We start from the raw sequence: 27,426 nt of genomic DNA on the forward strand, positions 1-27,426 counted from the left end.
ATTATTATTATTATTATTTAACTTAATTATTATTATTATTATTATTAATTTTAGTTTTATTTTTACTTTTTACTTTATATTTATGTATTTTGTTTAATTAGTTTTATTAAAATTGTAAAATTAGTAGTTTTATTAAATAAATAATAAAAAATAATATTTTTATAAAAATTGTAATTTTTACAACTTTTTGTATATTTTTATATTTTGTACCTTTTTAATCATTGTAGCGTAACTTTTGTATTTTTAGCTCATAATTAATTTTAAACTTAGTTTTTGCTATAATTATTTTTACTCCTATATTTTTAGGCTTTGCCGTAGAATTCCTTAAGTGCTTTTTCTTTAGACTAAGATTTAGGTGCTTTAGAATTTTGCGACGCCTTTTTAAGTTTTAGTTTTTTTTTTAAGTTATTTCTATTTGGGATTTAGTTTTTCCTGTAAGCTTTAATATTTTTAGATCTTTTATTATGTACCAATTATCATTCCAATTAGTAATTTCAATTTGCGATTATAATTTTAAGTTAGTTGTAGTAATAAGGTTAGGTTAGTTAAGTATTTTTAAGTTTTTATAAGTTTCTTTTATTTTTCCGTCGTCTTTTATTTTTCAACCATTTTTTCTTTTTCAACCTTTATCGACAAACTCTTTTTCTCTCTTATTTCTCGCTATTCTAGTTTTTAGGACATAGAATTTTTTTTCTACTTCTTATCTAAATTTCTTAAAATTACGAAAATTTATTTTGAGTGGTTAAATTAATAGACATCAAAATTTTCTGGTTCGTAGTAATAGTTGGATTTGTACGTGGACCGGGTTATTGGAGCCAAACAGTCCTCAATTATATTGAGACCAAACGAATCCTGCCCCTCTGCTGCATCTTTTGGCTATTCGAAACGTGGGCAAAATCAGAAAAGTCTATTGATTGGATAACTTATTATAATTTTTCTTTCCTTTTAAAAACTAATAGGATATTCAGTGAATGCACCGAGCAAGACGTTCATCACCTTTTGTACGTTCACCACCTGTAACTCGATCAAGACATCGTTTAACAAATATAACCGCCGTTGATTTTTCTTTAGAATCGTCATCCAGTCGACCAAGTACTTCAGTTCAAATTTCCGATAATCCAGTTTTTGAAACAAACCTCACAATTGAGAATCCAGAAAATATTCAGGAACGGTTCGTAGATCCTGAACCATTAAACTTTCCTCCGGAGCCACCAATAATTCAAACAGAGATTGTTGAGGAACGAACTATTAAATCAGAATCATCTAGTGATACCGATTCAACAAATTCAATTATGGAGAATCTGGAACCTTTAAGTATGGAAGACCGAATGAGAGCTAAACGCACTGGCCAAGGTCACGCAATTACTCATCCAGACATTAATGCGCCAGATTATGAAATCAAAGGACAAATTTTACACATGGTGACTAATCAATGCCAATTTAGTGGTGCGCCGAAGGAAGATCCAAATGAACATCTACGTACCTTTAATAGGATCTGCACACTATTTAAAATACGAGAAGTGGAGGATGAACAGATATATCTCATGTTATTTCCCTGGACTTTAAAGGGAGAAGCCAAAGATTGGTTGGAATCGTTACCTGAAGGGGCGATTGATACATGGGACGTTTTAGTTGACAAATTTCTTAAACAATTTTTTCCTGCATCTAAAGCCGTAAGACTTCAAGCAGAAATTGTTACGTTCACACAGAAACCAAATGAAACTCTATATGAGGCGTGGACAAGATATGGAAAGTTGTTAAGAGGATGTCCGCAACATGGTTTAGACACCTGTCAAATAGTACAAATATTTTACCGAGGATGCGACATCACTACAAGAAAAGACATAGATATAGCAGCTGGTGGTTCTATTATGAAGAAAACCGAAACTGATGCTTACAAAATTATTGATAATACTGCTTCCCACTCACATGAGTGGCACCAAGAAAAAGATATCATTAGATCATCTAAAGCAGCTAGAGCCGATTCTAGCCATGACTTAGATTCCATTTCCGCAAAGATAGATGCTTTCGAGAGACGAATGGAAAAGATGACTAAGGATATTCACTCTATACGAATTAGTTGTGAGCAGTGTGGAGGACCACATTTGACAAAAGATTGTCTCAGTATTGAATTAACAATGGAACAAAGAGAGAATATTTCATACATAAACCAAAGGCCTGGAAATAATTATCAGAATAATTATCAACCGCCAAGACCGATTTATAATCAAAACCAGAATTATAACCGAAATATTCCATACAATAACCAACAAGGTCCTAGCAATCAACAAGTATCCAATAATACTTATAATCAGCAAAGACCTAATTTTCAAAACAAACCACCACAACAAACCGATGATAAAAAGCCGAATTTAGAAGATATGATGACGAAGCTAGTTGAAACTCAAACGCAGTTTTTCACATCTCAAAAACAAACAAATGAACAAAATGCTCAAGCATTTAGAAATCAACAAGCTTCTATTCAAAATCTGGAACAAGAAGTGAGTAACCTAGCAAGGTTAATAGGTGAAAGAAAACCGGGAAGTTTACCTAGTGATACAAATGCTAACCCCCGGAATGAAACAGCTAAAGCTATTACCACAAGAAGTGGTACAACACTTAAACCACCTGAAATACCTGTAACTTCTGATGAAACTATTCCTACTCCACAAGAACCACAACCTGATCAGGATAAGGAAAAAGAACCGGTAGTTGAAAAGGTTAATGAAGATAACACAGTTAAGAATAAACCTTATGTTAAACCATACCAACCACCACTTCCTTATCCGAGTAAAATGAAGAAAGAAAAACTTGAAGCCGAGCAATCCAAATTCTTGGATATGTTTAAACAGATAAATGTAAATCTTCCTTTCATTGACGTGATTTCAGGAATGCCAAGGTATGCTAAATTCTTGAAAGATCTAATCACGAATAGAAAGAAAATGGAAGAACTCTCGGCTGTTACTATGAATGCTAATTGTTCAGCAGTGCTGTTGAATAAGATACCAGAAAAACTATCTGATCCAGGAAGTTTCACAATTCCATGTTTTCTGGGTAGTCTTAGTTCAATAGAAGCATTGGCAGACTTAGGTGCTAGTATAAATCTAATGCCGTATTCACTATACGCTAAACTAGACCTTGGAGAATTGAAACCAACCAGAATAAGCATACAACTAGCCGATAGATCAATAAAATATCCTAGAGGGATAATGGAGAACATGCTAGTTAAAGTTGGTACTTTAGTATTTCCAGTAGATTTTGTTGTTCTGGACATGGAAGAAGATTCTCAAGTTCCTCTCATATTAGGAAGACCATTCTTAAACACGGCTAAAGCAATGATAGACGTGTTCGGTAAGAAACTGACCCTAAGTATAGAGGATGAGAGTGTTACCTTTTCAGTTGATAGAGCAATGCAACAACCACAATCTGCAGATGATACATGTTATTATATTCAAACTATAGATGCACATGCAGAATTATTAGAAGAATTTCCAGAATTACAAGGAACAGGAGAATGTTCTTTAGGAGAAGGTAATGAACCAATTGATGAAGCTGAAATGTTAGCTACACTTATAGCTAGTGGATATGAACCAACAATAGAAGAAATTCAAATGCTAAAAGAAGAAGACAGATATCGATATAAATCATCGATAGAAGAACCTCCGAAATTAGAGTTAAAGCCACTTCCAAACCATTTGGAATACGCTTATTTACATGGTGAATCTGAATTACCTGTAATAATATCGTCTTCTCTTACTGAAAATGAGAAATCACAACTCATTTCTGTGTTGAAAGCTCATAAACCAGCCATTGCATGGAAGATTCATGATATTAAAGGAATAAGTCCTTCGTATTGCACACATAAAATCCTTATGGAAGAAGGTCATAAAACGTATGTGCAACGCCAACGAAGACTAAATCCTAATATGCAAGATGTAGTTAAGAAAGAGATTATTAAACTGCTAGATGCAGGTTTGATATATCCAATTTCTGATAGTCCATGGGTAAGCCCAGTTCAATGCGTGCCTAAGAAGGGTGGCATGACTGTCATCACAAATGAGAAAAATGAGCTTATTCCTACTAGGACTGTAACAGGATGGCGTGTATGTATTGATTATAGAAAATTAAATGACGCCACCAGAAAAGATCACTTTCCCTTACCTTTCATAGATCAAATGTTGGAAAGATTAGCCGGAAATAGTTACTATTGTTTTCTAGATGGATTTTCCGGATATTTTCAAATTCCAATAGCACCCGAGGACCAAGAGAAAACCACATTCACGTGCCCTTATGGTACTTTTGCTTACAAAAGAATGCCATTTGGACTTTGTAACGCCCCTGCAACCTTTCAAAGGTGTATGATGGCGATTTTTCACGACATGATAGAAGAATGCATGGAAGTATTCATGGATGACTTTTCAGTCTTCGGTGATACATTTAAATCATGTCTAGTTAATCTGGAACGAATGCTAATTAGATGCGAAAAATCAAATCTAGTACTTAATTGGGAGAAATGCCATTTCATGGTTAAAGAAGGCATCGTTCTTGGACATAAAATTTCAAAAGAAGGAATTGAAGTGGATAGAGCTAAAGTAGATGTAATTGCTAAACTTCCACATCCCACCAATGTTAGAGGAGTTAGGAGTTTTCTAGGGCATGCCGGTTTTTACCGACGTTTCATAAAAGATTTTTCTAAAATTGCCACTCCTATGAATAAACTCCTAGAAAAGGATGCGCCATTCATCTTTTCAGATGAATGTATCAAATCTTTTAATATTCTTAAAGAAAAACTCACTAATGCACCGATTATGATAACACCAAATTGGAATCTACCATTTGAACTAATGTGCGATGCAAGTGATTTTGCAATGGGAGCCGTTTTAGGACAAAGGATTGAAAAACGATTTCAACCTATATATTATGCTAGTAAGACGTTACAAGGAGCACAAATGAACTATACAACTACTGAAAAGGAACTCCTTGCTATTGTCTTTGCTTTTGACAAATTTCGATCATATCTCGTTCTAGCAAAAACGGTGGTCTATACCGACCATTCTGCTCTTAGATACCTATTTTCAAAACAAGATGCTAAACCAAGATTAATCCGTTGGATCTTACTCTTACAAGAGTTTGATATTGAAATCCGAGATAAAAGAGGAGCAGAAAATCTCGCCGCTGATCATCTTTCTCGTCTTGAAAATCCCGAATTAGAAGTTCTGAATGAATCGGCCATACAAGACAACTTTCCTGATGAATATCTATTGAAGATAGATTATAAAGAAATCCCATGGTTTGCAGACTATGCAAACTACTTAGTTTGTGGATTCCTTGAAAAAGGATTATCGTACCAAAGACGAAAGAAATTCTTCAGTGATATAAAACACTATTTCTGGGAAGATCCACATCTGTTTAAAAGTTGTCCCGATGGAATAATACGCCGATGTGTATTTGGAGATGAAGCTAGTAAAATTTTAAACCATTGTCACACAGGACCAACAGGAGGGCATTATGGGCCTCAACTAACAGCAAGAAAAGTTTATGAAGCTGGATTCTATTGGCCTACAATTTACAAAGACGCACACCTTCTTTGCAAATCCTGTGATGCATGTCAAAGGGCCGGAAAAATAAGTCAACGTGATGAAATGCCACAAAATGTCATCCAAGTATGTGAAGTATTTGACATTTGGGGTATTGACTTTATGGGTCCATTTCCAAAATCTCATAATAATCTATATATACTCGTAGCCATTGACTATGTATCTAAATGGGCGGAAGCACAAGCTCTCCCAACTAACGATGCACGAGTTGTAGTCAACTTTTTAAAACGTCTTTTTGCAAGGTTTGGAACACCGAAAGCTTTAATAAGTGATCGGGGTACTCATTTCTGTAATAATCAACTTGAGAAAGTTCTTAAAAGATATGGAGTAACTCATAAAATCTCCACCGCATATCATCCACAAACAAGTGGACAAGTTGAAAATACCAACCGAGCTTTAAAACGTATTCTAGAGAAAACCGTAGGATCAAATCCGAAGGAATGGTCCATTAAATTGGAGGATGCACTCTGGGCTTTTAGAACAGCCTACAAAACTCCAATTGGAACCACACCTTTTAGACTTGTTTATGGAAAAGCATGTCATCTTCCAGTAGAAATTGAACACAAAGCATTTTGGGCTTTGAAGACATGTAATCTTGATTTACATGAAGCCGGACGTCTACGATTAAGTCAACTAAACGAATTAGAAGAATTAAGACATGAAGCATACGAAAATTCGTTAATCTATAAAGAAAGAACGAAGAAATGGCATGATAAAAGAATCAGAAGTTCAAAAGAATTTAAAGAAGGAGACAGAGTTCTTCTTTTCAATTCACGATTCAAGCTATTTCCTGGAAAATTGAAATCAAGATGGTCTGGACCATTCATAGTCAAAAGAGTTTTCCCATACGGAACGATAGAATTAATAAATTCAAATGGGATTGAATTTAAAGTTAATGGTCACAGAGTTAAACATTACATACATGGTCCGATGGAAGTCGACAACGAAGTTAATCACCATTTCGACACCACAGCTAACTAAGTGTGGGGAGAATCAAGTCTTTAAAGGATAATATGTATTTCTGTTAGAGTTAGATTGTCTGTTTTCGTGTAGTTCTCGAAAATGGAACACGTATGGTCTTTCCCTAGCAGACCCTAAAGAACTAGTCTTCTCCCCCCATTCTGAATTTTTATTTTTTTTAGGTTTTTACGAAATGAAGACTGCCTGTGAACTAAACCATGGTCTAATGCTACACGCTTTGATCACTAAACGTAATAATGACATACTCCCGAGTGAAATAGTATCAGTAATCAGAGAAAGAATGGACGGAGTTAGAAAAGGATCCAGATGCGAAGATAATAAGTTACAATTTGGTAAAGGAAAATCAAAATCCGCAGCAAAAAGAAGAGCACGACACCTAGAACGATGTCACAAATGCGGAAAATGGTCACATGGAGGTAAATGTTCAAATAATCAAACCTATTCAAATACCGAATTTGTTACTTTATGCAGAGACGGACCGTTCATATGTTTAGAAGAAAAGACAATGAATGCTCGAGGTTACGCCTATGCAGCCATGGAAAACCAATTAAACCGACTATCTTATGAATATAATAGATCATATAACTAAGAAATCTATTTCACAGGTATGTCTGTACAGTTTTTATTTTTTTTATTTTTAACCTTTTGATAATAAACGCTAATTTGTTCGCTAAAAAGTATTAAATTGGTATTAAATAAAATTAGGTTTGGCGACCGAAATTATTGATATCGTTCAAAAATTTATTACATCACTGCGAAATTTAACGTTTATTCTTAAGGTATAAATATCTTTAATCAATCAAACCAAAATATTTCAAAAATTCGTCATGAGTTAAATTAGGTCTTGGAACCGAAATTACTTTACCGAAAAGAGGGGCGCATATTTTTGATAATATTTGTTTGATTAAAGTGGGATAAAAAGACAAAAAGATTTTTAATTTTATTTTTACCATGTTTTTAATCTTAATATTTAAATCTTAAATTAATATTGTAAATTTTGTAAAAACAATATATTTAAAATTGTAAATATTTGAAAAATTAATATAAGTTTGGTATGAATTTATAAATTTTTAAATTAAGTTTGGTGTGAATTTTTAATTTTTAAAATATTAATTTTTAATTTTATGCATTTTAAATTTTAAGTTTGGTGTGATTATTTTTTTTTATTAATTTTGAATTTTATATTTAAGTTGTGTGAATTTAAAAACAAAAAATTTACTTTATCTCATTAAGTTAAGAATATGATTTTTAAAATTCGTCGTAAGTTGAAGACTAGGTCTTTGAACCGAAATTGCTTTACCCGAGGGAGGGACGAGAACTTTTATTATCATTATTTTTAATCTTATTGATTTAAAGTATGCCAAAAACATTAAAAAACCCAAAAATCTTTAGCTTTTAAAACAATCGCTACAAAAAGACAAATTTTAAAATTTTGTCGAGGGACGGACTAGGACATCGATCCGAAACGACCTCGTCCTAAATAACAAGGGAAACAAAATTTTAAAATTAATTTCTTAATTGTGTTATAAGTTAAAGATTATATAAAAAAAAAAAAAAAAAAAAAAAGGGTAAACTCCGCGACTCGCGGAGTTTGCAGGGAAAAACCTCCGCGACTCGCGGAGGGACAAAATTACAGAAAAAAAAATATAACAAGCTGCACGATCAGTTCACTCACCCACACACATAAACACCCAAATACTGCGAAAAAAGACCCCGAAAAACCCGAAAATCACCCCCAAAAATCTCAATTTTTAACCGTTAATCACCAAATTTTTTGCTAAAATCATGTTGAGAAGGATGATATCTAAGAACTACTCAAGAAAAACGGTAAATTTCTACACCAAAACACCATTTAATTCGAATTTTAGTGTTCTTGAGCTAATTTTTACCCAATTTGATTTTGATGCTTTTTAGTGTAATTAAGCTTAAATTGTTTATGTATTATGCTTGTATAACCTAGATTGATGCTGTTTAACATGATTAGAAGCCTTAAACTTCAAATTTTGAATAATCTAGGGTTTGTGTTCTTGAGCAAATTTGGGGCTTTTTGATATAAACAGGTTATGGCCGATTTTTGTCATGAATTGTTGCTAAATTGAGTAGTGTAACATGTCTAGGTAGTTAAATGATCCAAACTTTGAGCCTAAACATGATTTTGAGAATTAAAGTGGACTTTTTCAAGTCCAAAATTCATGAACTTGATTTTTGAAAGATAATGCCATTTGAGACTTGTTTATTTGCTAGTAATGATTATTTTGACATGTTATTTGAGTTGAATGCTTATGAACTTGGCGAAAATTTTCGTATATGCTTATTTGAAAAAGTGTAGATTTGATAAAAATGTGAAAATAAGCTTAAGTTTGATATAAATTGATAATGTCATTGTAATTATTTTGATTGATGATTTTGCTGACACTAATGCATATTTGGATGCACAAAATTTGTGTTTGATGTGTTTTGCAGAATGAAAGGGGTGAATCTTCATCCCAAGCCCGCCATGCTCCTGCTGAGAACTTGGAACAACAGGGGGTAGATAACTACTACAAGCAGGATGTACCTCATCCAGTCATGACCTTTTCAGATATGCACTTGGAACAGTTGCACCCGAACCTGCGATTTGACAGACTTTGGATAGATTATCCAAAATATCAACGGGGTTTGCATACTCTTCATTCCAAGGTTGTTGAGGTACCGAGGGTCATAGAATGGGGACCCTTGGAAGCTGTAGAATTGGCCGGGCCAATTAGGGAATTACTGGTACAAAGGTATGGTAATTCTTCTTTTAATGACTGGATATGTTTATTCACCATACGCAGACCTGTATATAAAGTATGGTGTGAAGAGTTGTTATGTAGTATAGAGTTGAATGATCGGGTAGCTAGTTTAACCGATCGTTCTTTTATTAGATTTTTGTTAGGAGGTTCGATGCGCCACATGTCTTTACTAGACATGGCTCAGGCTTTACGTATATATACGCCTGAGGAGTTAGCGTCTGCCGATTGTAGAGGATTGATACTAAACGGTAGAAAGATAGATGAGAATTTTGATACACACGGTGTGTGGAGTCAAATGACAAGCCATCACCGTTTCAAAGGAGGAAACTACTCTTATTTGGATATAGATAGAGCCGAATTAAGAGTAATACATAGGTTTTTAGCTAATTCGATTACACAAAGGGGTAAAAACAAAGAAAAGGTAAATGAACAAGATTTGTTTTACCATATGTGTATTCGAGACCCACACAGCGCTGTAAGTATACCATATTGTGTGGGTTATTATTTATCAGCTATGGTTCGAGGGATGCGTCCACATAGCATAATAGGAGGTGGTATTTTTATTACTTTGATTGGTGAATATCTCGGTGTGGATATAAGTCGGGGGGGATTATTAGTAGAAGAGCCGGAACCCCGCGACACTATAGGTTTAAATGTATACCATGGTGCGAAAGTTTTGAAGCGGCGAAATAACGCCGCAGTACGATACAATGGTAGACATCCACAGGTAGAGAGAAACCAGGAACAAGGTAATGTAGGAGGGGGGAATGAGATGCAAGAAATGCATAGGTTTATAGCTTCTCAGGAATACGAAAATGCTAGACATAGAGCATTTGAAGATTGGCAAGTTCATCAGAACCAGATCATAGCGCATTGCCAACATATAGGTAGAAACTATATTCCTACACCAAAACCCGTCTTCCCTCCTTGGTCGATAGAGATGCAGCCACCATATCCTACGTATGATCCTGCCGAAGCATTCTATAGCACGTATGGGTATGCCTGGAACCCCTATTGGTACCAATATCATCCTTAGTTTACTTTATATTTTTTTTTATTATTTTGTAAATTGTAATTATTGATGCATTTAATATTTTTGTTAATATTGTAATCATTTTTATAATTATCTAACTTTTATTCTTAGATTTTAATAATTTTTGAATGTGGGGTAATAAACCAAACTTCAAAAATATGTATATATGTTTGCAGTTTATCTTATGTATACAACAAGGTAAAACAACGCATTTTCAAAGACTGGCATTAAGTTCAGCAAAAGCAAGTAATTTTGACGACAAGATGCAAAATATATGTGAAATAACAACAAGACGGAATGAACAAATGATGTGCACCATTTATCATTCAGCAAACAAACGCCAATATATTTGGAAACTTTGGTAAAAATTTAATCATTTTCACACAAATCACCCTCAATAATTTAAATTGTTACTGATTTCTTGCAAATGAGGGCATTGCAAGATCTTAAGTGTGGGAAGGGATTAAATTCTTTCGGATTTTAAAAATTTTTATATTAAACACTTGGTTACTATTAAAAATACTAGTAAAGCAGTAGTTGTATTAGAATCTAGTGCTCTCTGATAAAAAAGAACAGCCCTAGTCTTATATACTGACTACCCAATTCTAGTAAAATTTTTCAAAATTTTTAATTAAATGAATTCAAATCATGTTTATACATATTTATGAACGATAAAACTAGGTTTTAACACCGAAATTATTGTTACCTCGGAAAGGACATAAATTGAGAAACAAACTAAAATGTTAAAATTCATTTAAAATGGAATAGAGGACGATAAAAAGAAAAATAAAAAGCCAAGTGTGGGAAAATTTACCAAGTTATTTTAAACATATGTCACATATATTTGTAACAAATAACTGAAAATACTTTTGCTTTGGACTAAACTAAACTGTTTTACCCAATGAAAGAAAAGAAGAGATGGATCTACACGATGAATCAATTCCATCATTAAAAGGAAGTAAAGTCTTCCGAAAAAGACACGCGCTTCTTGATTTAGGTCATGAAGTTGTCGTCCAGACCAGCTGTAGGTTGACGAAAAATCTAGAAAAGTCATCACTAAAATCAGCAGGAAATCCACGGACCTCAGCATTAAACAGGGTCGCCAAGTGGTCAGATTTATCCTAACCATGAGAAGGATTTATCTCGTACAATGGGGAGGCACCGTGCAAATTAGCTGGATAAGACTAATGAATCAGATCCCCAGAAAGGATAATCTCCTTAAAGATTAAAAATCAGCTTTTAAGACTGATATTACTCAATCCTAGAGATTGACCTTAAAGATTGAGAATTACAAACTCATGGAATTCAATGATATCTAAACTCGAGCTTGAACGAGAAAATATTTTGATCAAAAATATAAACCGATTTGTTTTCTGAAAACCCTATTTTCAATGCGTTCATTACCATTGAACGTAAAATCCTAGGAATTCACCTGGAATTCATTAGGTCACCTGAACTAAATCGGGTGTCAACCGTAAGAACGGTGGTTGCATAACATGGTCAAAGACAGGACCTTGTGCCAAACCGAAAAATTATAAGGGTGAGCTTTACTATTGCTCCTGCCAAGGATAGTAATTGCGTCCAACACGTTATAGACCATAATCAAAAGCATGTCACGGGACATTGCCTTAACAGTTGCTTGTTCATCGCTTTCCTTTACAACCGGACGGTAGTTTGCCGAAAGGTAATATACGGGACAAGTAAACTGGACGTGTTGCTTTCCTAATACAAGGTTAGCAAGTGGGTGACACAAAACCGCAAGTTTTGAGCTAAAATTTTCAAATCTGAAACCCACCAAACCCACAAAAATATTTTGCAAACACCGGTAAAGGGTTATTCCGAAAAACTTATCTAGGGTAAAAACTAGATTTAATTTTCAAAAGATCAAATGTTTTCATAAAGATCCAATTTCCTTAATGGATCTAAATTTTTATAGTCATGTGGGACTGTAAACCATATCGTTACTACCATTGTTTATACCGCCGTATAGAAATCACTGATGTACAAAGTGTGAAGAATAAAGAAGTGATTCTAGTATTTCAAGACGATATTGCTTGAGGACAAGCAACGCTCAAGTGTGGGAATACTTGATAATGCTAAAAACGAACATATATTTCATAGCATTATTCCTCAAGAAAGACAAGCTTTTAGTTGCAGTTGTTCTATTTACAAGAGATATTCGTTTAAATAATAAAAGGTGAAGATAAAAGACAGATTCGAGGAATTGAAGACGCAAACGACCAAAAAGCTCAAAAGTACAAAAGACAATCAAAAAGGTTCCAATTATTGATAAGAAACGTCTCGAAATCACAAGAGTACAAGATTCAAAATGCAAAGTACAAGATATTAAATTGTACGCGAGGACGTTCGAAAATCCGGAACCGGGACTAGAGTCAACTCTTAACGCTCGACGCAACGGACTAAAAATTACAAGTTAACTATGTATATAAATATAATATAATATATAATTAATTATATTAATTATATATATATTATATATATATAATAAAAACCGTCGGCAGCAAGAAACTCCAAGGGTGTGAGCTGTAAATATCTCTCCGCGACTCGCGGAGTTTTAAGGCCATTTTGCCGCGAGTCGCGGAGACCCAAAATTCACTTCTGGCTATAAAGCAAACCGAATTCTGATCAAATTTTACATATTATTTCTCAATCTCTCTCTCAATATATACGTAAATATATTTATATTTATAATTTATATTTTAATTTTAATTATAATTCTAATAATAAGGGTATGTTAGCGAATGTTGTAAGGGTGTAAGTCGAAATTCTGTCCGTGTAACGCTACGCTATTTTTAATCATTGTAAGTTATGTTCAACCTTTTTATATTAATGTCTCGTAGCTAAGTTATTATTATGCTTATTTAAAACGAAGTAATCATGATGTTGGGCTAATTACTAAAATTGGGTAATTGGGCTTTGTACCATAATTGGGGTTTGGACAAAAGAACGACACTTGTGGAAACTAGACTATGGGCTATTAATGGGCTTTATATTTGTTTAACTAAATGAAAGTTTGTTAATGTTAATATAAAGATTTACAATTGGGCGTCCCTATAAATTACCATATACACTCGATCGGACACGATGGGCGGGGTATTTATATGTACGAATAATCGTTCATTTAACCGGACACGGGAATGGATTAATAGCCACTAGAATAATTAAAACAGGGGTGAAATTACATTCAAGGGTAATTGGTGTAATTGTTAACAAAGTAGTAAAACCTTGGTTTACACGCAGTCGATAACCTGGTGTATTCATTAAACAAAGTATTAAAACCTTGTTACAATTCGAATCCCCAATTAGTTGGAATATTTATCTTCGGGTATAATAATAATTTGACAAGGACACTTGCAATTTATATTTATGACTGATGGACTGTTATGGACAAAAACCAGACGGACATATTGAATAATCCAGGACAAAGGACAATTAACCCATGGGCATAAAACTAAAATCAACACGTCAAACATCATGATTACGGAAGTTTAAATAAGCATAATTCTTTTATTTCATATTTTATTTCCTTTATTTTATATTTAATTGCACTTCTAATTATCGCACTTTTATTGTTATTTAATCGCACTTTTAATTATCGTACTTTTAATTATCGCAATTTAATTTTATCGCATTTTTATTATTCGCAATTTCATTATCGTTATTTACTTTACGCTTTAATTTAAGTCTTGTATTTTATATTTTACATTAGGTTTTAACTGCGACTAAAGTTTTAAAATCGACAAACCGGTCATTAAACGGTAAAAACCCCCCTTTATAATAATAATATTACCTATATATATATTTGTATTTTTATAAAAGTAAACTAATATAGCGTTGAGCTTTGTTTAAAGATTTCCCTGTGGAACGAACCGGACTTACTAAAAACTACACTACTGTACGATTAGGTACACTGCCTATAAGTGTTGTAGCAAGGTTTAAGTATATCCATTCTATAAATAAATAAATATCTTGTGTAAAATTGTATCGTATTTAATAGTTTTTCCTAGTAAAATAATAACTATTTTATATACACCTCGTTCGACATCAGGTTTACAAACACGATTCATGAGGTCCATGAACACGGCAGGAGCATTAGTTAAACCAAAAGGCATGACACAGAATTCATAGTGCCCATAACGAGTGCGAAAAGCAGTCTTAGGAATATCGGATTCCTTGACCTTGAGTTGGTGATAACCGGATCTTAAATCAATCTTTGAATAAACACTTGACCCTTGAAGTTGGTCAAATAGATCATCAATACGTGGCAACGGATAACGGTTCTTGATAGTAAGCTTGTTAAGTTCGCGGTAATCAATGCACATCCTTAATGTGCCATCCTTCTTTTTAACAAACAGAATAGGAGCTCCCCAAGGGGACGAGCTTGGACGAATGAAACCTTTATCCAATAGTTCTTGGAGTTGGTTGGATAATTCCTTCATTTCAGAAGGTGCTAAACGGTATGGTGCTTTAGCAACAGGAGCAGCACCAGGAGTTAAATCAATTTGAAATTCAACTTGTCGAGGAGGTGGAATACCCGGAAGATCTTCGGGAAACACATCGGGAAAGTCTTTAACTACTGGTACATCTTCAATTCGCTTCTCTTTCGATTCAATCAGATTAACGTGGGCTAGAATAGCTGGATAACCTTTCATAAGGTATTTGCGGGTTTTAATACAGGAGATAATATTGAGATTGGAACCACTCTTTTCACCTTGGATAATAAGAGTCTCTCCATTTCCTAATGGAACATGAACGGTTTTATCGTAACACATGATCGCAGCTCTTAATGGACGTAACCAATCCATTCCAACTACGACATCGAAACTTCCTAGCTCGACCGGCAAAAGGTCTATCTTAAATTCTTTGCTGGCTAAGATTAGGTTACAGTTTTTATAAATTTTATCAACTTTCATGATCTTTCCATTGGCTACTTCTACTAATCGTTTAGTTTCTAAGGGTTGAGGCTTTTCAGTAAATAGGGTACAAAATTCATTAGATACGTAACTTCGGTCGGCACCAGTATCGAATAAAATAGTTGCGTAGCAATTATTGACGAGATACGTACCCTGGATGACCTCATCTTCATCTCGGGCTTCAGCAGCAGTAATAACAAATGCACGACCCTTTGCAGCAGTAGTATTGGCTCCAGTAGCAGGATTATCTCTCTTCTTAGGGCAATTTGGACTAATGTGTCCCTTTTCCCCACAAGTATAACAAGTAGGAGGAGCTTTGGCAGGAACAATAGATTTATTCTTTGGAGGAGTCCTACACGTCTTAGCTACGTGTCCCACTTTCTTACACAACGAACAAGTGGCAGTGCACTGCCCCGGGTGATGCCTTTCACAACGAACACAAAAAGGATAAGTGCCCTTATAATTCATCCTTGTATTATCCATAAGCTTTTTACTAACATTCTGAGTTGAACCTTGAGACGGCTCAAACTTCCTCTTACCATCATTACCCTTGGTTTCAACTTGCTTATTGGCCGACGCCCTTCTTCTCTTGGCCAACATGAGATTTTGTGCCATGAGAATCACAGCATCCAAAGTAACCTTCTCAGCAGCAATAACATTCCCTTGAACATCCTCGGGAAGACCTTCAATATACCGCTCAATTCTTCTAGCTTCAGTAGGAAACATTTCAGGACATAGAGTAGAAAGCTCCAGATAACGATTGGTATAATTCTCAATGTCAGTACCCTTGACCCTGAGTTCCCAGAACTCAGCTTCAAGCTTCTGAACTTGACTCCTTGGGCAGAATTTGTTGACCATCATACTTTTGAGTTCGTCCCATGGAATTGCATTAGCATTATCAATTCCTACGGACTTGGCATAAGCAGTCCACCAAGTTAAAGCATTACCACCCAACGAGCTAGTGGCATACTTTACTCGATCATCATCACCACAGTTGCAAATACGGAAAATAGATTCCATCTTTTCGAACCAACGAACTAGTTCGACAGCTTCTTCGTTTCCCTTAAAAGCGGGAGGGTGACAGTTTGTAAAGTCCTTGTAGGAACAAGGTTTTGGTTGAGTATTAGCATGATTAGCTTGGGCGTTGCCTTGGGCAGCAGCGAGTAACTGTTGGAATTGCTCAGTAGTTAACACAACGTTGTTAACGGTAGGTGCAGCTGAACGAACCATGATGTCACTACATAAAAGTGAACATATGTTTGATAAGTTTAACAAGTTATAAGTTTGAGTAATCACAAGTATGAATAAACTAAAGTATTGATATCGCATGATATTAATAAAACACTTTATATTATTAGAACGAGGCATTAAATAAGCCTTTATTACACGATTCGGAAATAGAAATTGTTTAAGGCACAGCCTTTACATAGATGGAAAATAGGAAAAATAACTAGGAAATATTAAGATTGAAGTAGTCTTCATATTTCGTCTCCAACCTTCTTCATAAACTCCTCAACTTTCTCATTTTTCGTCTTTTGTTTCTCATAGAGATACTCGAAGTTGTCATAAAGGTTGGTAACACGACTGTTTACGGCATTAGTGTTGTACTCTCTTATGGCAAGTTGTTCGTCGACTCGACCTTTCTCCATTTTCATTCGGACATCAACATCCTCCTTGAGGTAAGCAAGTGATTGCTTTCCCCAGCGAGTGTTGCGTTCTTCCTCGCACTTTAGCATCAGCAACTCCTTTCTTAGCTCGACGTTTTCTTTCATAAGTTTCTTCATTCGACGATCCACTCTTTCCATGTGGCGAAGTAGACCTCCAATGTTTCTCTCGGTATCATTTCGTAATCTCATGATTTCATACTTAGGACCATCATAAAAAGGAGATCGGGCTCTCTTCCTTGATGGACCAACTTCTTCATGCCGTTTTCCCTTATCTTGGGTTCTCGGAGTTGGGTAGTATTGAGGAGACCCATGTGAATCTAAAATAGTATTCGGGCTATAATTCAGCGGTGGTGAAGCAGGACTATAAAGAGGACTTCGAACTGGTCTCGAAGTTGAAGAGTGTCCAACACCTACTTCGGTGGTAGGGTTGTGAGTTGCTTTGTTGGGCTTGTTAACGCTTGAGCTTGACATCCTATCATTAGGAAAGAGACCTTGATTAGAATCTTTGAGTCAAGTTTATTAAAGCATAATTGTTAAGATTATACGACAATCCTAAGTGCTTTAAGTCTAAGGCAGGAAAGGTTATAGTTTCCTAGATTGCTAAGGCACCCTAGCTAACAAGTAAGGCACACATAAAAATGCAATCCTGGTTCTCTATAACAGCCTGGTTTGCTCTGATACCAATCTGTCACACCCCCAGTTAGGGCTTGGGTGAAATGTGACTTAATATCAAATCAACCAATATATTATAATATACGAGAACAATACTAAATGATAAAACAAACTTTATTGAGCACGCAGCGGAAAATGAAACGTAGTTACAATGATAGGAATAACAATAATGGAAATGTTCACATGCAGAAGTAATAAATGCGATATCTCTTGATCCTATGTCCAAGTAGCATCACATAAGCAGTAAGTATAAGAGCTTGAATCAAACAGCACCTGAGACAAAACATGCTAAAGTGTCAACCAAAAGGTTGAGTGAAGTTCATAGGTTTAACAAATAAGTTTGACCGTTTGTTTTAGACCACAAGATTTAATTTGTAAGGTTGATCTCCCGCAGGATCAAAAAGTTATGCCAGTGCGTGATATTTAGACTAAACGTTCAAGTTTGCCCCATGACAAGTTAGTTCTACTTGTCGGTTTAATTTCATTAACAAGCAATACAAAGATAACATCAAATGTATCGGGGACGTTACTCCCGATAGGCCTACCCCCAATAACTAAGCATGCCGCAGCACCTAAAAATATCACTGTAGGGACTTAGTCGGACATAGCCGGGTATAGCATAGTTTTAGTTGGTACTTGTGTCTAAATTGTAAATAGTAAAAGCAGCATGTGTCTCACCCCAATAAGTATAAAAAGTAAATTGAGCTCAAGTAAAGTGGGGCTATAAAAATCACCTTAGTAATTCGATGAAGTAAGGTAGTCCTTAAAGAGAATGTATGGATGATCGAAGCACAAGATAAGTCAACCTAAGAATAAGTTGAGAATAGTTTAGATGTTTTGCCCGTATGAAGATAAGTTTAAGTATTTTCGTGTGTAGTAAGTTTAAAGATTGTTTATCGTTTTGGAAAGGCTTTTGCATATTAGACAAGCTTCCAATCTACCCACTTTCAATTTAAAATGGACTTTTCAGGTCATTAGGTTTCTGAGCACTAGGATCCGTTAAATTGGTCAATCCAGACCCTCCACCTAAGACTTTCGAGCTTCCATCCACATCGAGAAAGTTTAAGATCTATACAAGTCTAATATACCGATCCAATATGTTTTTAGGTGTGTATAGGAATACAACACTTTAGTTATTTTACTTATAAGTGTTTCAATATATATAAATATTATATATATGTAAGGATACATATATATATTTATTTTAAATTTTGTTTTAGATCAATAATAGCATCAATTAATTATATAATAATATTAACAAGTGTAATATTGATTTAATATCAGTAGGTAATATGTATAAAACATAATAAAATTTTTATACACATTAATATTAAGTTTTGTGTATTAAATAACACTTTTTATTATTGTTTTAATAGCTAAAATGTAAATAAATAGGTAAACAAATTAAACATCACATTTTATATTTTTCTTATGTTCTACTGATCAAAATAAGCTTAAGAAAAATTTATAGATTTTTGTTATGGTGTTTAAGTATTTATTTTCCATTTTCCTTTCGGTTTGTAATAATACAAAGTTTATAAAGAATTAATTATTAAATGAACCAAATTAATTCAACCAATATTTTTTCTATGCTTATAATGTTACAACAAAGTCAGAAAAATTATTTATACATTTATATAAATAGTTTAACTATTTAATCATACTATTGTGTAGTTTTTAGTTTTAATAAAAAAAATTAAATAGAAATACATAACCATTAATTCTACAAATATTTTTATAACTTTATTAATAGTTATTAAGTAGTTTTTAATAGTTATCATGGTTAAAAAACCTGCTATAACATGTAATTTCATTTTATTATAAAAACAGTTTAATCGGGTACTGTAGCGTTTTCAGAAGAAAATTCAAATTAAATATTAAACATGCGAATTTAATTATAAAAAAAAATTTATAATTACCCTTACATATGATATAGCAAGCGACTAAAATAAAATTTTACAAAAAAATTCGTTTACTATTTAATAAAAATCATTTATGTATTTCGGTTTATAAAAAAAAATCAGTTTTTGATTTTTAATAAATACTATTCCGACTTTATAATTCATGAAACTAATTTTTATAGACATTAGGATACTTAACACTAATTATCATGTATTTACATTTTTTATTAAAATTAATTTCGTATTTAATTAGTTTTTAACATAAAAACTAGCATAAAACTATATAAAAACTTAATAAAAACTATATAAATTAATTAGGGGACTTACAAAAAAAATAGTTGCTGAGACTTGGGAGAGTTTCTTTCAAGTTGAGAGTGTGTTTTGAGGTGTGAGTTGAAATGAAACAAATGAGTGCTATTTATAGTGAAAATAAAGTTGATAAAATGAGTTTTATAATTTTTTTTTTTTTAGTCAACAATAGGTGGTACTAGTTTATACCTTATTTTTAGTCAACATAAGGATGTAATGGTTTAAGATTCTTTAGTCTCATTATTATTACTATTATTATTTTTACATTTACTACATTGATAAGTATTATTTTCTTTTTACTAATTCATGACTTGTATATATTTAGTTCCCAATTGTTTTATTATTTATATAAATGTCACTTTTTATTTATTACTTACAGGTTATTAGTTATAATATTACATAAATGCATAAATTTTAATTAGTAGCGAGTGTCGACTAACAGTTTATTATTTTCATCTTTTATTAACTTGTCAATTATTGCACAAAGTTAATTAATATGTTTTCTAACTCTTAACACTTAACAATTGTTGATTAAAGTTTGATCATTAAGTTTTAATTATATTGTTTGGGCATTTAATATTGAAAAAATATAGAATGGAAAAATGAGGGTCGTTATAAAACGTACCCGTGACTAGTCCATCGTCGTCTCGGGCATCCTAGGTGTCGATGTTGAAAGTTCAACGGCGGGCGTTGGGGTTGGCTTTCTTCTTTGGGCACGCATTCCTATAATGACCCGGTTGGCCACATTCGAAACAAACAACCGCCCTTGGCGCATTGGGCGTCTTTTGAGCGACGGTAATGGTACTTTTACAAATATGGGCCACATGGCCACTTCTTTGACACCTGATGCAAAATGGTTTACCACATTCACCCAAATGATGTTTGCAACATTCGTTACAGTAGGGCAGGTTTCCGGCATACCCTTTCTTGCCGTCGGAGGTGAAGGACTTCTTGGTGAAGTTGTTGTTGTAGTTGCTCGATGGAGAGGCTTCCCATTTTCTTTTGTTGTTACCCGGTTGGTCCTCGGCCGTAGGTGTCGGCGCTTCAATTTCATTCACCGTTTTTATAGATTGGCGGGCCATCGTTAAAGCCTCTTGTAGGTTGGCGGGTTTGGATGACATTAACCCGTGTTGAACGCTCTTCGGGAGGCCATCCATGTAAAGTTCGACTCTTAGGGATTCGGGAGTCATGAGATTTGGACACATTAAGACTAGTTCGGTAAATCGTTGATTATAAGCTTCGAGGTCATTCCCGGCCGTTTTTAAATTCCTTAGACCCTGTTCGAGCCTTCGAGTCTCGTCGCGTGGGAAGTATTCGGTGATCATTCTTTCTCTTAATTCGGTCCAAGAGAGTGTAAGGGCCTCATCGATACCCACTGATTGTACATACGTGTTCCACCATGAGAGAGCAACACCGGTGAAAGTGAGGGTGGAAAACTTGACCTTATCTTGGTCCTGACAACCGCTTATGTTAAAAACGGCTTCCGTTTGTTCGAACCATCTGGTGAGAGCAATCGGTCCCCCGGCTCCATCGAAAGTGGGAGGTTTGTACCCCATGAAGTTTTTGTAGGAGCACCCCTCGTTTGAATTATCGGCTCCATGATTGTTGTTGTGGTTGGAGAAGTGATCAGCCACGGCCTCACCCACGCCGGTGGCTATCATTCGTTGAAGGGCTTGTTCTAAAGTTTCGGGAAGGGTATTGTGTTGACCTTGGTGAGCCATTGTTCCTTCATGACACAAGAATATCGTTGATTAGTATTCTTAACAATACTAATCGTGATATGGAATAATGATGAAGAGAAAATTTTCCTTGATTCGCCTTAAATTCTTTATGTCGTAATGTCGGAACGTTCATATGAGTCACCGTAATATAATCCCGGCAATTATATTACCCTGATTCATATGTGCATTCGACATTATTCTATAAAGTCAAGGTGGCGCGTCAATCAAATTAAACAACGAAAGATTTAGATGAAGCGAGAGTTAGCTATGAGTAGAAACGTTCGAGTATAAATGCACAAATAGTCAAGTAATTCCTACTTCATGTCTATATGCCGGTTGTAGTCTAGATTCACTAATGTACCCTATGACTCGGGGTTGACACCAATGAACTCTAAATCCCTACAACCAATGCTCTGATACCACTTGTAGCGACCCCGACAAATCGTCAATTGACGGCGTCGACTACTTAGGTCCCGTTGCGTGGTCATAGGTCTTTAACGTGACGTTTGACCAAAGATATGTCGCATTCCTTTCAAAAATAAAGATTGTTTCAAAGTTTACAAGAATTGTTCATCCAAAAGTTACGTTACAAAGTTATAGTTACATGTGAAACCTATGCGACACAGTTTTAAAGAAAGTCAAAAGACGCTCCATGAAATGCATGTATACTCGACATCCAATGCAAGTATCAAATAATGAGCGGAAGCATGTTTCACATAGCGTTCAAAGACCTGAGAAAAACATAGAAATCTGTCAACGAAAACGTTGGTGAAATCATAGGTTTAAGTAAGTAAGTACAAGTGAACCACAAGATTTACATCAATGAAATAATAGTAATACATTCCAAAAGTTTGTTTCACGAGCACCCAATTATCAATGCTTAACATTCCTTCCATAGAACCCCATCACTTAGTGCTAGAACATACACTGTTTCTCGAAAATATATTTCATTCGTAAACTGTAGCGAACCGTTTGAATGAGGGTTTGTCAAACCCATATGGATCCATACAACATAAGTTCTCGCTTACACCCAGCAAGTGTAACTAATGATAATCGAATTGTGGATTTTGTTCTAAACTCGTATGTAGAATGTTTGTTTTCCTGTACTTGTGTTCACTTAGTAAAGAAATGTTTATGTTTTCTCATCCCAAATGTAAGTTCAAAAAGAGTAAAAGTGGGACTATGATCTCACCTTGAGTGCACGAGTAGTAAAGTACTTCAACAAGTAAACGTGTGCAAAGAACAATGCTAGTCTTGACCTAAACAATAGGTTGTATCAATAACGGTAAACACGATAGGTCAAAGATGTTCAATTAGTCCTATGGCTCGTTAAGACTCGATCATAATAGCATGTGAATCAAATTGTCATGTTTCATGCAAGGTACAAGTATAAAAACATGTTAGAACGATTGCACAAATATTTGGTTAAGTTTGATTAAAAGTCAACTTGGTCGGGTCAAAGTCAACGAAAAAGTCAATATGTTCGGGTCGGGTCCCGAACTATTTTTCTGAGGTTTTTAATCATATATGAGCATGTTAGAACAAGTTTCATGTGAATCGGAGGTCCGTAGTATGCCAAACATTTTTTGTATTTTGGACATGGAGGTCAGAGCCTGGACACGGCTTATGCCGCGCCGCGGCCCACAATTGTCGCGCCGCGACAATACACGGGAGCTGGTACCTGGCCAGTTTCAAATGTTCAAGTCTTGATCCAAAATTCGTTTTAGCACAAAATGCAAACCGTAAACATTTAGAACTCGCACCTTATATCGTTGGAAAGCTCTTTTGACAAAGAACATAACTAAACATGTTTCATCAAACAAAAACATCATTTCCAATGACTGATTTCTCGTCATGTGATCATTTAAAGTCCATTTTCAAGTTTCAAGTTCACAAAATGCATTTTAAGTTTCAGGAATCCAATTCACACATATGATATGCCGTTTTGAAGGTAATGAAACATGCATTACAACTAAATACTAACAATTAACATTTCATGGTATCCAAGCATCAAAAAGTTCATCTCAAGAACGATCAAACCCTAATCAAGAATCACAAAATCATTAATCATGTTTTTGAAGTTTTACAAATCAACTTACACATCAAAATGAAGCTAGTGATACTAGTAACACAACTAAAACATGAACTTTAACAATTTAACAACATTTAATCTTCCAAAATCAAAGATTAAGCAAACCCATTTTCAAGTGTTCAAACTAGTTACTCAAAACAACAAATCGAACAAACAAAACATATATTCATGTTATACACGAGCCATAGACACTAATTAACACTTTTATAATTCAAAAACATCAAGAACACAAAATCTAGTAATTTTAGAAAGTTACCCAAATGAGATGAAATTGGTATCAAGTCGAAGAGGATGAAGAGAGAATTCCAAATATGTAATTTGTTTTGATGTTAGCCTCCAAATCCGAAATTAGATGATGAATCTTGGTTGAGTTCTTGAGAGGAAAATGGAAGTATGAAAAGAGAGAAAGAGAGAAAATGAGAGGAGGAGGTTGAAGGTTTGACTAGTTGACCTAGTCAAATCTTTGGCCTCTTTGCAAGTTTAGTCCCTCTAGTTCGGGTGCGGGTGCGTGAATTAACCAAACGAATTATTTTGAATTACACGAGAGTACGAGAGATGTTAAAATCCAATAACGAAAATATTTTAAGAAGGTTAGCTAATGGAGGCTATGAATCGAGATACTGAGGATAATATTACAATAAAAAGACGGGCGTTAAAAAAATTTAACGGAAAAATGCGGGATGTTACAGCCACTGCGCGACAATTGCCTATTTTGAGGGCCAGAAAGCTTAAAAAAGTGATCCAAAATCACCCTTTGGGCCACGGCGCGGAGGGTTTGCTCCGCGGCGCGATAATAGGCACGATCTGATGCTTTTCAGCCTTTTAATAAGTTAAATGAAGGGCAAAGTTGGTATTTCACATGTGGACGGGTTTTTGACCATAAAACTAATCCCAATCTTATCCAAACCTCATTTCCTTCTCATTTCTTCCCTCCCACTCACACACCAAACCCTAGAGAGAGAGTAAAGGGTTTAGAGAGAGAAAGATCGAATCGGGGAAGAAGAAGAAGAGTGATTCGGGTCGGGTCTCAAGAGTTAAAGTTGTTCTCCTCGTTCACGGCTACGTTGTGGTAGTGATGGTAAGTTCTAACTCCAAAATTCATCTTTATGTTTTGATAGTCAAGTTAGGGTTTTGAGCTTTTAGTTGTAAAACCCTTTTAGATGATGAAGTGGGTTTATGGAAACTAGTTATTTTTTATACATGGCGGGTTTTGGGTTGATTGACGTTTTGGCCATGATTAGGCTTTGGTTTTGGGTGTAATCACTTAGTTTAGTGATTTTGGTAGTGTTGGATGTAGTGACCCAAACTTTTCCATGATTATATATTAAATAAAATTGATATTTACATGATTAAATGTTTCCAACATGTTAAGCAATCAAACTTGTTAAGACTTGATTATTTGAAATGAGTTTCATGTAGACAATTGACCACCCAGTTTGCCTGATGATTCACGAACGTCATAACTTGTGATAATTATATAATCTTTTTATTTTTTATGATGTAAGTTTATATATATATATATATATATAAGAAAAAATACAATTAAATCAAAGATGTACAAGTAAAACACTATTTGCTACAGTAAAACACTATTTGCTACAGTAAAATACTATTTGCTACAGTAAAACACTATTTACTACAGTAACTTTTCGCTTTGCTACAGTAAAATACTATTTGCTACAGTAAACACAATTTACTCGTATTAAATCCGTATTCGTACTCGTACAATACCCAGCCTTTAGACGTATATATTATTGGTATATACACTTTAATGATCAGCTCTTAGCAGCCTTAATGAGTCACCTAAACATGTGGGAACCATCATTTGCCAACTAGCATGAAATATCTAACAAAAATACAAACTAATGGAACCTTATATTCAAGGGTAGGATCACGTTTTTCTTCACAAACCATAACACTTTCATTTTTCAACTTTCATGCATCAAACTTATCTCTCTCTTGTTCTCTCTTGATGTTCTAAGTGTTCTTCATCACCTTCATCCAAATCTAGCTCAATCTAGCTCATAAATCCTAACCTATATCAACTTACAAAACAACTACTCAAGAACACACCAAAAACACTTTCAAGTTTACTAGCTTACTTCCAATATTGCAAATCCATTTCAAGTGATCATCTAATCTCAAGAAATCTTTCTTATTTACAGTAAGATATCTTTCTAATTCAAGGTAATACTCATATTCAAACTTTAATTCAATTTCTATAACTATAACAATCTTATTTCGAGTGGAAATCTTACTTGAACTTGTTTTCGTGTCATGATTCTGCTTCAAGAACTTTCAAGCCATCCAATTATTCTTTGAAGCTAGATTTATATTTCTCATTTCTAGTAGGCTTATCTACTAAAATTAAGGTAGTAATTATGTTCATAACATCATTCAATTCATACATATAAAACCATCTTATTCGAAGATTTAAACTTGTAATCACTAGAACATAGTTTAGTTAATTCTAAACTTGTTCGCAAATAAAGTTAATCCCTCTAACTTGACTTTTAAAATCAACTAAATACATGTTCTATATCTATATGATATGCTAACTTAATGATCTAAAACCTGGAAACACGATGAACACCGTAAAATCGGACATACGCCGTCGTAGTGAAACCGGGGGCTGTTTTGGGTTAGAAAAATAAAAACTATCTTAATCTTTGAAATGGAAGTTTGTTTTCTGGAAAAATGATATTTCGTATGAACATGATACTATATCCAAAAATCACGGTTAAACACAAAGTGGAAGTATGTTTTTCAAAATGGTCATCAAGATGTCGTTCTTTCGACGGAAATGACTACATCTTTAGTAAATGACTTGTAACCTGTATTTCCGACCATAAACTTATACTTTTTCTGTTTAGTTTCATAAATTACAGTTCATTATGAAACCTTAGCAACTTGAATCACCAAAACGGATTTAAAACGAAGAAATGACGGGTAAAACAAAATTGGATAAATTTGCTAGTTTCAGCTACGAAAATTTTGTAACAAATCTAGACTAACCATAACTTAACTAACTTATATTGTATTATACATGTATTCTAACATATATTATGTAATCTTGGGATACCATATACATGTATACAATGTTTTGACATATCATATTGACCCATCTATATATATTAGTTGGAACAACCATAGACACTCTATATGCTGTAATGTTTGAGTTCGCTATACAGGATTGAGGTTGATTCCAAAAATATATATACTTTAAGTTGTGATCTAGCCTGAGACGTGTATACACTGGGTCGTGGATTGATTCAACATAATATATATTGATTTATTTCTGTACATCTAATTGTGGACAACTAGTTGTAGGTTACTAACGAGGACTGCTAACTTAACAAACTTAAATCATAAAAACGTAATAAAAAATGTTGTGAATATATTTCAATCATACTTTGATATATATGTACACATTTGTTATAGGTTCGTGAATCGACCAGTGGCCAAGTCTTATTTCCAACGAAGGAAAAATCTGTGAAAGTGAGTTATAGTCCCATTTTTAAAATCTAATATTTCTGGAATGAGAATACATGCAGTTTTATAAATGTTTTACGAAATAGACACAAGTAATCGAAACTACATTCTATGGTTGGATCATCTAAATCGAATATGCCCTTTTTAGCTAGGTAACCTAAGAATTAGGGAACAATACCCCTAATTGACGCGAATCCTAAAGATAGATCTATGGGCCTAACAAACCCCATCCAAGGTACGGATGCTTTAGTAC

This window comes from Rutidosis leptorrhynchoides, chromosome 2 (genome assembly GCF_046630445.1).
Source record: "Rutidosis leptorrhynchoides isolate AG116_Rl617_1_P2 chromosome 2, CSIRO_AGI_Rlap_v1, whole genome shotgun sequence".
NCBI classification, from domain to species: domain Eukaryota; kingdom Viridiplantae; phylum Streptophyta; class Magnoliopsida; order Asterales; family Asteraceae; genus Rutidosis; species Rutidosis leptorrhynchoides.